General features: G+C 48.0%; 1 pseudogene; it reads right to left on the bottom strand.

Moving 5' to 3' along the window:
• The window catches only part of LOC124010738, an 82,899-nt pseudogene extending 70,632 nt beyond the window's left edge, over nt 1–12,267 (bottom strand).
• Nucleotides 12,268–12,643: the final 376 nt, after the last annotated feature.

Raw genomic sequence — 12,643 nt, 5'->3', positions numbered from 1 at the left:
CCAGGCTTTTTCATCGTTTAACTTATATGGTGATTGGCATCTAAACTTTCATAGTATTACCACGACAACCGGCAACAGTTCGTCTTTCAATCACCCATGTGGGTATAACCAATGAGGAGATGGCACATGGGTACCTGCTTCTATAAACCAATGAGGAGATGGGAGAGGCAGGACTAGCAGCCCGATCTGCGTCCAGAAATAGGAATGACTTCTATTTTAGCCCTTGGCATCGCAGACGCTCGTTTGTTGCGTGCGAGCAGTGTGGGTGCAATAATTGAATCACTTGGATTCCTACATTTATTTTGCAACGCTCGCGCACACGACATTGTAGTCAGGGAATAAGGGAACATAGGCTAATATTTACAGTCATAGCGTTGAGGTTGTAAATGATTTATATCATTCTAATGCAGTATGTCTAGTTAAATCTACAAGGGAAACATATAGAGAACCATTAGACTACATGAAAAAATAGGGTTCATCTATGTGCAACTAAGAAAAGTCTCATGTTTTCTAACCATTGGGACATTTGTGTCTGTTGTTGGAAGTGGTTGTCCACTTTTTAAAACTTTTACAGGACAGTTTAAAACATTTTTTAACCATTATTTAACTAGGCAAGTCAGTTAAAAACAAATTCTTGAATTCAAAGACGGCCTAGGAATAGTGGGTTAACTGCCTTTTTTACCTTGTCAGTTCAGGGATTCGGTCTTGCAACCTTTCGTTACTAGTCCAATGCTCTAACCACTAGGCTACCTGCCGCCCCTCCACTCTAACCACTAGGCTACCTGCCGCCCCTCCACTCTAACCACTAGGCTACCTGCCGCCCCTCCACTCTAACCACTAGGCTACCTGCCGCCCCTCCACTCTAACCACTAGGCTACCTGCCGCCCCTCCACTCTAACCACTAGGCTACCTGCCGCCCCTCCACTCTAACCACTAGGCTACCTGCCGCCCCTCCACTCTAACCACTAGGCTACCTGCCGCCCCTCCACTCTAACCACTAGGCTACCTGCCGCCCCTCCACTCTAACCACTAGGCTACCTGCCGCCCCTCCACTCTAACCACTAGGCTAACTGCCGCCCCTCCACTCTAACCACTAGGCTACCTGCCGCCCCTCCACTCTAACCACTAGTCTACCTGCCGCCCCTCCCCTCCACTCTAACCACTAGGCTACCTGCCGCCCCTCCACTCTAACCACTAGGCTACCTGCCGCCCCTCCACTCTAACCACTAGGCTACCTGCCGCCCCTCCACTCTAACCACTAGGCTACCTGCCGCCCCTCCACTCTAACCACTAGGCTACCTGCCGCCCCTCCACTCTAACCACTAGGCTACCTGCCGCCCCTCCACTCTAACCACTAGGCTACCTGCCGCCCCTCCACTCTAACCACTAGGCTACCTGCCGCCCCTCCACTCTAACCACTAGGCTACCTGCCGCCCCTCCACTCTAACCACTAGGCTACCTGCCGCCCCTCCACTCTAACCACTAGGCTACCTGCCGCCCCTCCACTCTAACCACTAGGCTACCTGCCGCCCCTCCACTCTAACCACTAGGCTACCTGCCGCCCCTCCACTCTAACCACTAGGCTACCTGCCGCCCCTCCACTCTAACCACTAGGCTACCTGCCGCCCCTCCACTCTAACCACTAGGCTACCTGCCGCCCCTCCACTCTAACCACTAGGCTACCTGCCGCCCCTCCACTCTAACCACTAGGCTACCTGCCGCCCCTCCACTCTAACCACTAGGCTACCTGCCGCCCCTCCACTCTAACCACTAGGCTACCTGCCGCCCCTCCACTCTAACCACTAGGCTACCTGCCGCCCCTCCACTCTAACCACTAGGCTACCTGCCGCCCCTCCACTCTAACCACTAGGCTACCTGCCGCCCCTCCACTCTAACCACTAGTCTACCTGCCGCCCCTCCCCTCCACTACCTGCCGCCCCTCTAACCACTAGGCTACCTGCCGCCCCTCCACTCTAACCACTAGGCTACCTGCCGCCCCTCCACTCTAACCACTAGGCTACCTGCCGCCCCTCCACTCTAACCACTAGGCTACCTGCCACCCCATTTTGTCACATGTCTGATGGCATAGCATCTGCAGCTATTGTTATGATGTATGAATTCCCTCTGAGTGAAACACCATGGGGTTGAAGGTCAGGAAACTTCAAACTAGCAAGAGAGGAGAATACGACGGAGGCAACAATGAAAACAACGCAGAATGTTCTGTTGAAACTTTTATATAAAGTTGAAGTTTAAACACAATTTATGTGTGTGTTTGTGTTCGCATTAAGGTATGTGTGTACGAGCGTGTGTGTGCATGTGTCCGCTTGCGTGTGTGTGCTTGTTTTTGTGTATGTGTGTCTAGTCCTCTGGTGGTTTGGGAGCTTGGTCTGGAGGCCTGGTGTGTGTGTCTATCAACAGCATAACCTTCAGAGACAGAGATAGAGAGAGACAGAGAGAGACAGAGAGAGACAGAGAGAACCCCCACTGGGAAGGCAGGGCAGGAGAAACAGTCTGTAGATACAGACCAATACAACTGGAAGGAGAGATAGAGATAGAGACAGAGAGAGACAGAGAGAGACAGAGAGAGACAGAGAGAGACAGAGAGAACCCCCACTGGGAAGACAGGGCAGGAGAAACAGATAGAGAGAAACTGAACATGGAGAGAGTGACAAGAGTTATGGAGATAGAGATTCTCTCTTCTGTCAAACATCAGAGGGAAGGTGAAAAACACAGATGATCTGTTCACAAGATGATCTACCTCCATCAGCTGTTTCAACTCAACACAGAGGGAGAGACAGGGAGGGAGAGAGAGACAGGGAGGGAGGGAGAGAGGGAGAGAGAGGGAGAGACAGGGAGGGAGGGAGAGACAGGGAGGGAGGGAGAGAGACGGAGAGACAGAGAGACAGGGAGGGAGAGAGATACAGGGAGGGAGAGAGATACAGGGAGGGAGAGAGAGAGAGAGGGATAGAGACAAGGAGGGAGAGAGCGAGAGAGAGAGAGGGAGAGAGCGAGAGAGAGAGAGCGAGAGAGAGAGAGAGAGAGAGAGAGAGAGAGAGAGAGAGAAAGCCAGACAGGGGGAGAGAGAGAGAGAGAGAGAGAGAGAGAGAGAGAGAGAGAGAGAGAGAGAGAGAGAGAGAGAGAGAGAGAGAGAGAGAGAGACAGGGAGAGAGAGAGAGAGAGAGAGAGAAGCCAGACAGGGAGAGAGAGAGAGAGAGAGAAAGCCAGACAGGGAGAGAGAGAGAGAGAGAGAGAAAGCCAGACAGGGAGAGAGAGAGAGAGAGAGAAAGCCAGACAGGGAGAGAGAGAGAGAGAGAGAAAGCCAGACAGGGGGAGAGAGAGAGAGAGAGAAAGCCAGACAGGGAGAGAGAGAGAGAGAGAGAAAGCCAGACAAGGAGAGAGAGAGAGAGAGAGAAAGCCAGACAGGGAGAGAGAGAGAGAGAGAGAGAGAGAGAGAGAGAGAGAGAGAGAGAGAGAGAGAGAGAGAGAGAGAGAGAGAGAGAGAGAGAGAGAGAGAGAGAGAAAGCCAGACAGGGAGAGAGAGAGAGAGAGAGAGAAAGCCAGACAGGGAGAGAGAGAGAGAGAGAGAGAGAGAGAAAGCCAGACAGGGAGAGAGAGAGAGAGAGAGAAAGCCAGACAGGGAGAGAGAGAGAGAGAAAGCCAGACAGGGAGAGAGAGAGAGAGAAAGCCAGACAGGGAGAGAGAGAGAGAGAGAAAGCCAGACAGGGATAGAGAGAGAGAGAAAGCCAGACATAGAGAGAGAGAGAAAGCCAGACAGAGAGAGAGAGAGAAAGGAAAGCCAGACAGAGAGAGAGAGAGAAAGCCAGACAGAGAGAGAGAGAGAAAGCCAGACAGAGAGAGAGAGAGAGACAGACAGGGAGGGAGAGAGAGACAGGAGAGGAAAGGAGAAGATCACCAAAAATATTCTGGTTGAAGACATGATTGTTTATGTTTTATTTCCTCATTGTGTTCAATCTCCCTGATTTTTTTTCACTTCCAAATTGATTTCCCTGATTAATTAATTTGTAAAGCCATTACCTAAAGGTGGACATTTAATTTGGGCCGGAAATCAACGCCATCGCTCCAGGGAGCAGGAATACGTCTCATTAATGTGTAAATTAAGGGGTGAGTGCGTCACAAAGACAATACCACATCTGATTAGCTTTGAGAACTATTAGTTTACCTTTTTGAAATGACAATTTATCATTATGCCAAAGTGCCAGTTGTAAAAGGTTGACTCTTTCACCTGTGACAGGGCACATCCAGAGCCCTGCTTAGAAGTGGCTAACAGGAAGTCTCACAGGGCAGGACAGTGACAACAACACGTCTACATTGAGACACAAACCCCTATGATGTGTCATTGTACTACAAGAGTCTCCCAACCAAGGAATTAAACGCCAATCTAACAGGAAAACACAAGGTAGTAGAACGACCCGCTGCTCAAACACATATTATAGCAATTCACGGTGACCATAAATCACGTCAGCTGAAAAAACCCTCCACTTGGCCCGTATGTCCAGCAGAGCAGAGACAAATAGTCTCCAGCGATTGAACCTCTAACCTTGAAAGACGCGGGAGGCGGCTCGTTCATCTTTCTTAGCTTGGCTCGGTAGACTACCCCAACCCCAAGAGACTGAGGGGGCCTTTTGCTTTTGCTAAACTTTCAGCCCAACCCCAGAGTCACAGTGTAAAGTGATTTCACAGTGCTGTTGTCATCACCTCAGGTTGAGAGATAGAGTTTGTAGCACAGCCAGACACTTAGGAGGACAACTTTAGCAGACAAATGGAAGTGGAAATGGGGGATAATGTTTATTATTTCAGTAAGACTTTTTGACAGATATAATCCTACCTCAGTAAGACTTCACTTAAAGCCAACATGCAGGTATAACACTTCTTTAGTTGTTATAAGCATGCATGACCCTTCATAATGCCTTATATGGCTTAGTTACCATTACTTGGAAACTACAGCTTATTCCATACATTTGGCAGGAGGTTAGGAAGTGCAGCTCAGTTTCCACCTCATTTTGTGGGCAGTGAGCACATAGCCTGTTGTCTCTTGAGAGCCATGTCTGCCTACGGCGGCCTTTCTCAATAGCAAGGCAATGCTCACTGAGTCTGTACATAGTCAAAGATTTCCTTAATTTTGGGTCAGTCACAGTGGTCAGGTATTCTGCCACGGTGTTCTCTCTGTTTAGGGTCAGTCACAGTGGTCAGGTATTCTGCCACTGTGTACTCTCTGTTTAAAGCCAATTAGCATTCTAGTTGCTCTGTTTTTTTGTTAATTCTTTCCAATGTGTCAAGTAATTATCTTTTTGTTTTCTCATGATTTGGTTGGGTCTAATTGTGCTGTTGTCCTGGGGCTCTGTGGGGTGTGTTTGTGAACAGAGCCCCAGGACCAGCTTGCTTCGGGGACTCTTCTCCAGGTTCATCTCTCTGTAGGTGATGGCTTTGTTATGGAAGGTTTGGGAATCGCTTCCTTTTAGGTGGTTGTAGAATTTAACGGCTCTTTTCTAGATTTTGATAATTAGTGGGTATCGGCCCAATTCTGCTCTGCATGCATTATTTGGTGTTCTACGTTGTACACGGAGGATATTTTTGCAGAATTCTGCATGCAGAGTCTCAATTTGGTGTTTGTCCCATTTTGTGAAGACTTGGTTAGTGAGCGGACCCCAGACCTCACAACCATAAAGGGCAATGAGCTCTATGACTCTCTCCCTCTCTCTCACTCTCACTCTCACTCACACCAGAGACAGAGTATGAGAGTAGATGGTCAGGATGCATACAGTATCACAGGAGTCAAGGCTAGGTCAGGGTACAGGAGTTAAGGCTAGGTCAGGGTACAGGAGTCAAGGCTAGGTCAGGGTACAGGAGTCAAGGCTAGGTCAGGGTACTGGAGTCAAGGCTAGGTCAGGGTACAGGAGTCAAGGCTAGGTCAGGGTACAGGAATCAAGGCTAGGTCTAGGTACAGGAATCAAGGCTAGGTCAGGGTACAGGAGTCAAGGCTAGGTCAGGGTACAGGAGTCAAGGCTAGGTCAGGGTACTGGAGTCAAGGCTAGGTCAGGGTACAGGAGTCAAGGCTAGGTCAGGGTACAGGAGTCAAGGCTAGGTCAGGGTACAGGAGTCAAGGCTAGGTCAGGGTACAGGAGTCAAGGCTAGGTCAGGGTACAGGAGTCAAGGCTATGTCAGGGTACAGGAGTCAAGGCTAGGTCAGGGTACAGGAGTCAAGGCTAGGTCAGGGTACTGGAGTCAAGGCTAGGTCAGGGTACTGGAGTCAAGGCTATGTCAGGGTACAGGAGTCAAGGCTAGGTCAGGGTACAGGAGTCAAGGCTAGGTCAGGGTACAGGAGTCAAGGCTAGGTCAGGGTACAGGAGTCAAGGCTAGGTCAGGGTACAGGAGTCAAGGCTAGGTCAGGGTACAGGAGTCAAGGCTAGGTCAGGGTACAGGAGTCAAGGCTAGGTCAGGGTACAGGAGTCAAGGCTAGGTCAGGGTACAGGAGTCAAGGCTAGGTCAGGGTACAGGAGTCAAGGCTAGGTCAGGGTACAGGAGTCAAGGCTAGGTCAGGGTACTGGAGTCAAGGCTAGGTCAGGGTACTGGAGTCAAGGCTAGGTCAGGGTACTGGAGTCAAGGCTAGGTCAGGGTACTGGAGTCAAGGCTAGGTCAGGGTACTGGAGTCAAGGCTAGGTCAGGGTACTGGAGTCAAGGCTAGGTCAGGGTACTGGAGTCGCTGTCAGGGTTGACAGCGAAGGGTAAGTCTGTGCTAGACTTACCCATTTACCATAGTTGATGGAACTGTACTGGAATGTACAGAAATATCTGAGCCATCACAGTACGGTTGGTTTGGCCAGCAGAGCATCCTAGACCCCTTCAGATACAACAGTCCAGGGACCTCCCCTGGGAACCTTCCCCTCACTTTCCTCTAACAGAGGCATCAATGGGGCCCTTGTCTGACAGCATAGCACTCCACTGTGAGCCAGGGGCCTCGCACACCGAAATATTGTCTTTGACTTTTACTTCAAACATTGGGATAACCTGACTTCAACAAGCGTGGCTGTGCTGCCTTTGACCCCCCTCTTGGGAGTGTCAACGTTTATTTTGTTACTCTGGTAATATAGCCACGCACGCACACACACACGCGCACGCACACGCACACGCACACACACACGCACACACACGCACACACACGCACACACACGCACACACACGCACACACACGCACACATGCACTCATGCACTCATCTAAGCCCCCTTAGTGAATGACATGGTCTGTGCAGGGTGACCACCATAGCCCCCCTGGCCAGGTGACTCTCCCCCCTCCCCTAACCCTCCCCCCTCCCGCCATCCCAGTGAAACAGCAGTGGAGAGAGAGAGGGGAGCTGTGGTCTCTGGCTAACCTACTCCCTATACAGTGCACTACTTTTGACCAGAGACCCTTGTCTAAAGTAGTGCACTACAAAGGGAATAGGGTGCCATTTGAGAGTCAGCCTGTGGCGGTCTGTCTGGCACTAAAATGATTTAATGGCTGCTTCCACCAGCCGCATAGTAAAGACTGTATTCTGTAGACCTGACGCTGAGAGAGAGCAGCCTTGTTGCTCTGGGCCAGGTGGTTGCCCTACAGATGTAGGATCTTCATTTGATCACCCTGTTGCAGGAGAACTTTCCTGCAATGCAGAACATGTTCAACTTTTATTGTATATGAGGTTTAAAAAAGGCTTCTGAAGTTTGTCATTTCCACTTTGAAATTTTCGACTTGATTGTCCCTTACTAAAAATGTTTCCACCCATATAAAACTGTCCCTTAATAATAATCCACATTTCACATGTCTTGTTCCTGCTGTAGTAAACTGTCTCAAATTAACATCCTACTGTATATATGTACATACACATCAAATACACATTTAATCCAACCTGCTAAACGTAAACAGGAGATAAGAAATTACTAGGAATTAAATGGGGAAGTGAAAGAGGTCACAGAGGTTGAGTTTTGTGAGGATGTGGGATTTTATCAATGAATCATTCAACAGTCTTACAGTATTATTAATGTAGTGGAAGGGGAAACTGTCCTCTAGATTTGACCGTTTCCCATCAAACACCAGAGACCTACAGAGCAAGAATCACAATCCCAAATGCAATGGAGTCACAGTTAGTCTGCTACAGCAGATCACTGAGAGGTGTGTGTGTGTGTGTGTGTGTGTGTGTGTGTGTGTGTGTGTGTGTGTGTGTGTGTGTGTGTGTGTGTGTGTGTGTGTGTGTGTGTGTGTGTGTGTGTGTGTGTGTGTGTGTGTGTGTGTGTGTGTGTGTGTGTGTGTGTGTGTGTGTGTGTGTGTGTGTGTGTGTGTGTGTGTGTAAGCAAGTGAGCGAGCGTGTGTTGACGGGGGAGCATTCTTTGTGTTCTCCGATGAGAAACACACAGATGTAACTAAACACATGGATAAGTCATGGCACCAAGCCGTACTCAAATACATCAGAGGTACTCTTCTGAACAGCCTGGGGAGTAGTATTTTTGTTTCTGTGTTGTTGGGACAAGAGCTGAAGCGATTGAGCAGAGAAACACTACTCCTGAGACCTAAGAATACACAGACAGACAGACAGACAGACAGACAGACAGACAGACAGACAGACAGACAGACAGACAGACAGACAGACAGACAGACAGACAGACAGACAGACAGACAGACAGACAGACAGACAGACAGACAGACAGACAGGCCGGCAGACAGACAGAGACATGCAGGCAGGCAGCCAGACAGACAGAGACATGCAGGAAGACAGCCAGACAGACAGAGACATGCAGGCAGCCAGCCAGACAGGCAGCCAGACAGGCAGCCAGACAGACAGAGCGACAGACAGACCAGAGCTGAGCCCCGCAGGTCCAAGCCATTAAATCTCTGTAGTAGCATACTCCACCAGCCAATAGTTTTAACATGCAGTAACAAGCATCTCTCTCCTCTCCTCTCTCCACGTTCCTCTCTCAGCTCCGATCATGTTGTACACAGACATGCTACCAGAGTTGTTTAGAATGGAATATAATCCATGTCTCTCTCCTCCTCTCTCCTCAGGTCTTGTAGTTGACTGCTGTACTGCTCTTGTCTGTGAAGGTGCGCCAACTCACAATGGACACAAGTTCTTCTCTACCCCCTGACCTTTTCTAGCCCTTATCACTGAAGCTCATGTTCCACTTCTGTAGCCAGGTAGGACAGGGTGAGGGCCAGTCATTACAATAGGACAGGGTAAGGGGTAGTCATTACAATAAGACAGGGTGAGGGCCAGTCATTACAATAGGACAGGGTGAGGGGCAGTCATTACAATAGGACAGGGTGAGGGACAGTCATTACAATAGGACAGGGTGAGGGGCAGTCATTACAATAGGACAGGGTGAGGGACAGTCATTACAATAGGACAGGGTGAGGGACAGTCATTACAATAGGACAGGGTGAGGGACAGTCATTACAATAGGACAGGGTGAGGGACAGTCATTACAATAGGACAGGGTGAGGGACAGTCATTACAATAGGACAGGGTGAGGGGCAGTCATTACAATAGGACAGGGTGAGGGGCAGTCATTACAATAGGACAGGGTGAGGGGCAGTCATTACAATAGGACAGGGTGAGGGGCAGTCATTACAATAGGACAGGGTGAGGGGCAGTCATTACAATAGGACAGGGTGAGGGGCAGTCATTACAATAGGACAGGGTGAGGGGCAGTCATTACAATAGGACAGGGTGAGGGACAGTCATTACAATAGGACAGGGTGAGGGGCAGTCATTGCAATAGGACAGGGTGAGGGGCAGTCATTACAATAGGACAGGGTGAGGGGCAGTCATTACAATAGGACAGGGTGAGGGGCAGTCATTACAATAGGACAGGGTGAGGGGCAGTCATTACAATAGGACAGGGTGAGGGGCAGTCATTACAATAGGACAGGGTGAGGGGCAGTCATTACAATAGGACAGGGTGAGGGGCAGTCATTACAATAGGACAGGGTGAGGAGCAGTCATTACAATAGGACAGGGTGAGGGACAGTCATTACAATAGGACAGGGTGAGGGGCAGTCATTACAATAGGACAGGGTGAGGGGCAGTCATTACAATAGGACAGGGTGAGGGGCAGTCATTACAATAGGACAGGGTGAGGGGCAGTCATTACAATAGGACAGGGTGAGGGGCAGTCATTACAATAGGACAGGGTGAGGGACAGTCATTACAATAGGACAGGGTGAGGGGCAGTCATTACAATAGGACAGGGTGAGGGGTTCATTACAGCTTGTGTGAACAGATCTGTTAACGTGAACTGGACTTGCGCTGAGGGAGATGAATTGAGGGAAGCTATTGAATCATTGAATCCTCAATAGGTCTGTTCAGAACAGATTAACCAGAGGAACAGAGAGCTGGGTTGGCAGCGCACTACATTGCTGCCTGCCATAAGATGAGGGACAGTGTCTGACAGACCAATCAACCTGCACATGTCCTCTATGATTATTGGTATTGGTCAATGTCTGGTTATTGTTGTTACTGTCTGGTTATTGTTGTTACTGTTGTTCCGTTGACAATATTGATTATTATTATTAATTATGTTAATATTGTAAATCTCCAAAGTAAGCTTTGGCAGGATGTACATTGTTACGTCATGCCAATAAAGCAAATATAATTGAATTGAATTAAATTGAAAGAGAGAGAGACAGAGAGAGAGATGGATGGATGGATGGATGGATGGATGGATGGATGGATGGATGGATGGATGGATGGATGCCAATAAAGGCTCTGAATTGAATTGAGACACAGAGAGCCACAAACCAGATTTTTGCCCCAAAGAATACAGTATCACTCATTGAGAGATATACATGATACATCATCACATATTACATTACAGATGAGAATTTACAGAGAATGAGATAACTTTAGACACATTATAGCTGTATTCATGAAACATCATGAACCAGCCATCAAGTGTGATATTAAAGCCATTAGGTGAGGAAGAAATACATCACAGTGCTATTTTCAAACATCTTGATAAACTCTTGTTGTCTACTGGTGCATGAAACATTATAGACATACAGTATCAACACAAATACTGTAAACCCAGAGACTACTGTAAACCCAGAGACTACTGTAAACCCAGAGACTACTGTAGTCTCTAAACCCAGAGACTACTGTAAACCCAGAGACTACTGTAAACCCAGAGACTACTGTAGTCTCTAAACCCAGAGACTACTGTAAACCCAGCGACTACTGTAAACCCAGAGACTACTGTAAACCCAGCGACTACTGTAAACCCAGAGACTACTGTAAACCCAGAGACTACTGTAAACCCAGAGACTACTGTAAACCCAGAGACTATTGTAAACCCAGAGACTACTGTAGTCTCTAAACCCAGAGACTACTGTAAACCCAGCGACTACTGTAAACCCAGAGACTACTGTAAACCCAGAGACTACTGTAAACCCAGAGACTACTGTAGTCTCTAAACCCAGAGACTACTGTAAACCCAGCGACTACTGTAAACCCAGAGACTACTGTAAACCCAAGGACAACTGCTGCTCAACTCTGCACTCTATCGACGAGTGGCAATAATTAACCAAAATTATGAGCAAAGTTGCAAAGTTTGGGGCAACATCAATGTTTAATGGCCTAGAACAGACAAGAAAAGGACAATTATGTCAAGGGCTGCGTCGTAAAGATGTGCATGATACTGTATCTAATGCCCTAAAGCAGTCCGCGGAATGATCAGACAGTCTTACTCTAGTGGTATGATTCCAACCTCTTGCCTTTTGTCTATCCGGCCAACATCTTGCGCGCATAGGTAGCCTAAAATCGATTCGGGATGCACATACTGACATCAACCGAAAATCCAATAACAGAAATGATCTGAAAAATCTATCGAAGGGACAGTACATTGACGCAACACGAGACGTCCTAGAGTCAAATAACAAAGATTCTACCGCGTTTGTCATTCAGATTACACCATTTATATGAAGTTGCTTGTTCAGTCAATAATTATTTGACATAAGCATCTTCTACGAAATGGAAATATGGTTACTCAAATATGATCAAATTGCCTAGCAGTCAAACTTTCCAGAAAACTAAGTTCATTCAATTGCTGTCTCACTACCATTTTATTTGTATTTATTTTTTACAAACCTTACCTTTCTTTATTGGTGCATTTATGTTGCTGGAGAAAGTTAGTTTCATACAAAGGCTGAAGCAGAGCGCGTTGGCCTATGCACAGTAGCCCATAGAGTATCCACTGTCCGGTACGTGTCTCTCTCCTACCAAGTGGCTATCTGCCTGGCTGGCTTTGCAGGCGCTGTGATGTTGTGCGGAGATCCCACTACAGCTGTTAAAAGGGGAGTTTTGAACCTACGAATCGGTTGAGGGTGTTTTAAATCTCAAATTAAGGACATGTTTGTTACAATTTAATTGTAGGTAGGCTAACTTTTAACAACCCAGAGCCTTTTTCTTCAAACTAATTTCTTCAGTCATATAATTGTGTTTTCATTCTATTCAGAGTGAGAGATGCGCACCCCCCTTTGGATAGAATGGTCAGTCTCGATGTAAGGACGTGATACGGTTCTAATTGATATTGATAAGGCTACTTGACAGAATGGTTGCTTTTATACTTTGTCTCCTGATATACATTTGCTCTGGTAGTA

Source organism: Oncorhynchus gorbuscha, linkage group LG23 (assembly GCF_021184085.1).
Source record: "Oncorhynchus gorbuscha isolate QuinsamMale2020 ecotype Even-year linkage group LG23, OgorEven_v1.0, whole genome shotgun sequence".
Taxonomy (NCBI): domain Eukaryota; kingdom Metazoa; phylum Chordata; class Actinopteri; order Salmoniformes; family Salmonidae; genus Oncorhynchus; species Oncorhynchus gorbuscha.
This window is presented reverse-complemented; position numbering and strand designations above follow the sequence as displayed.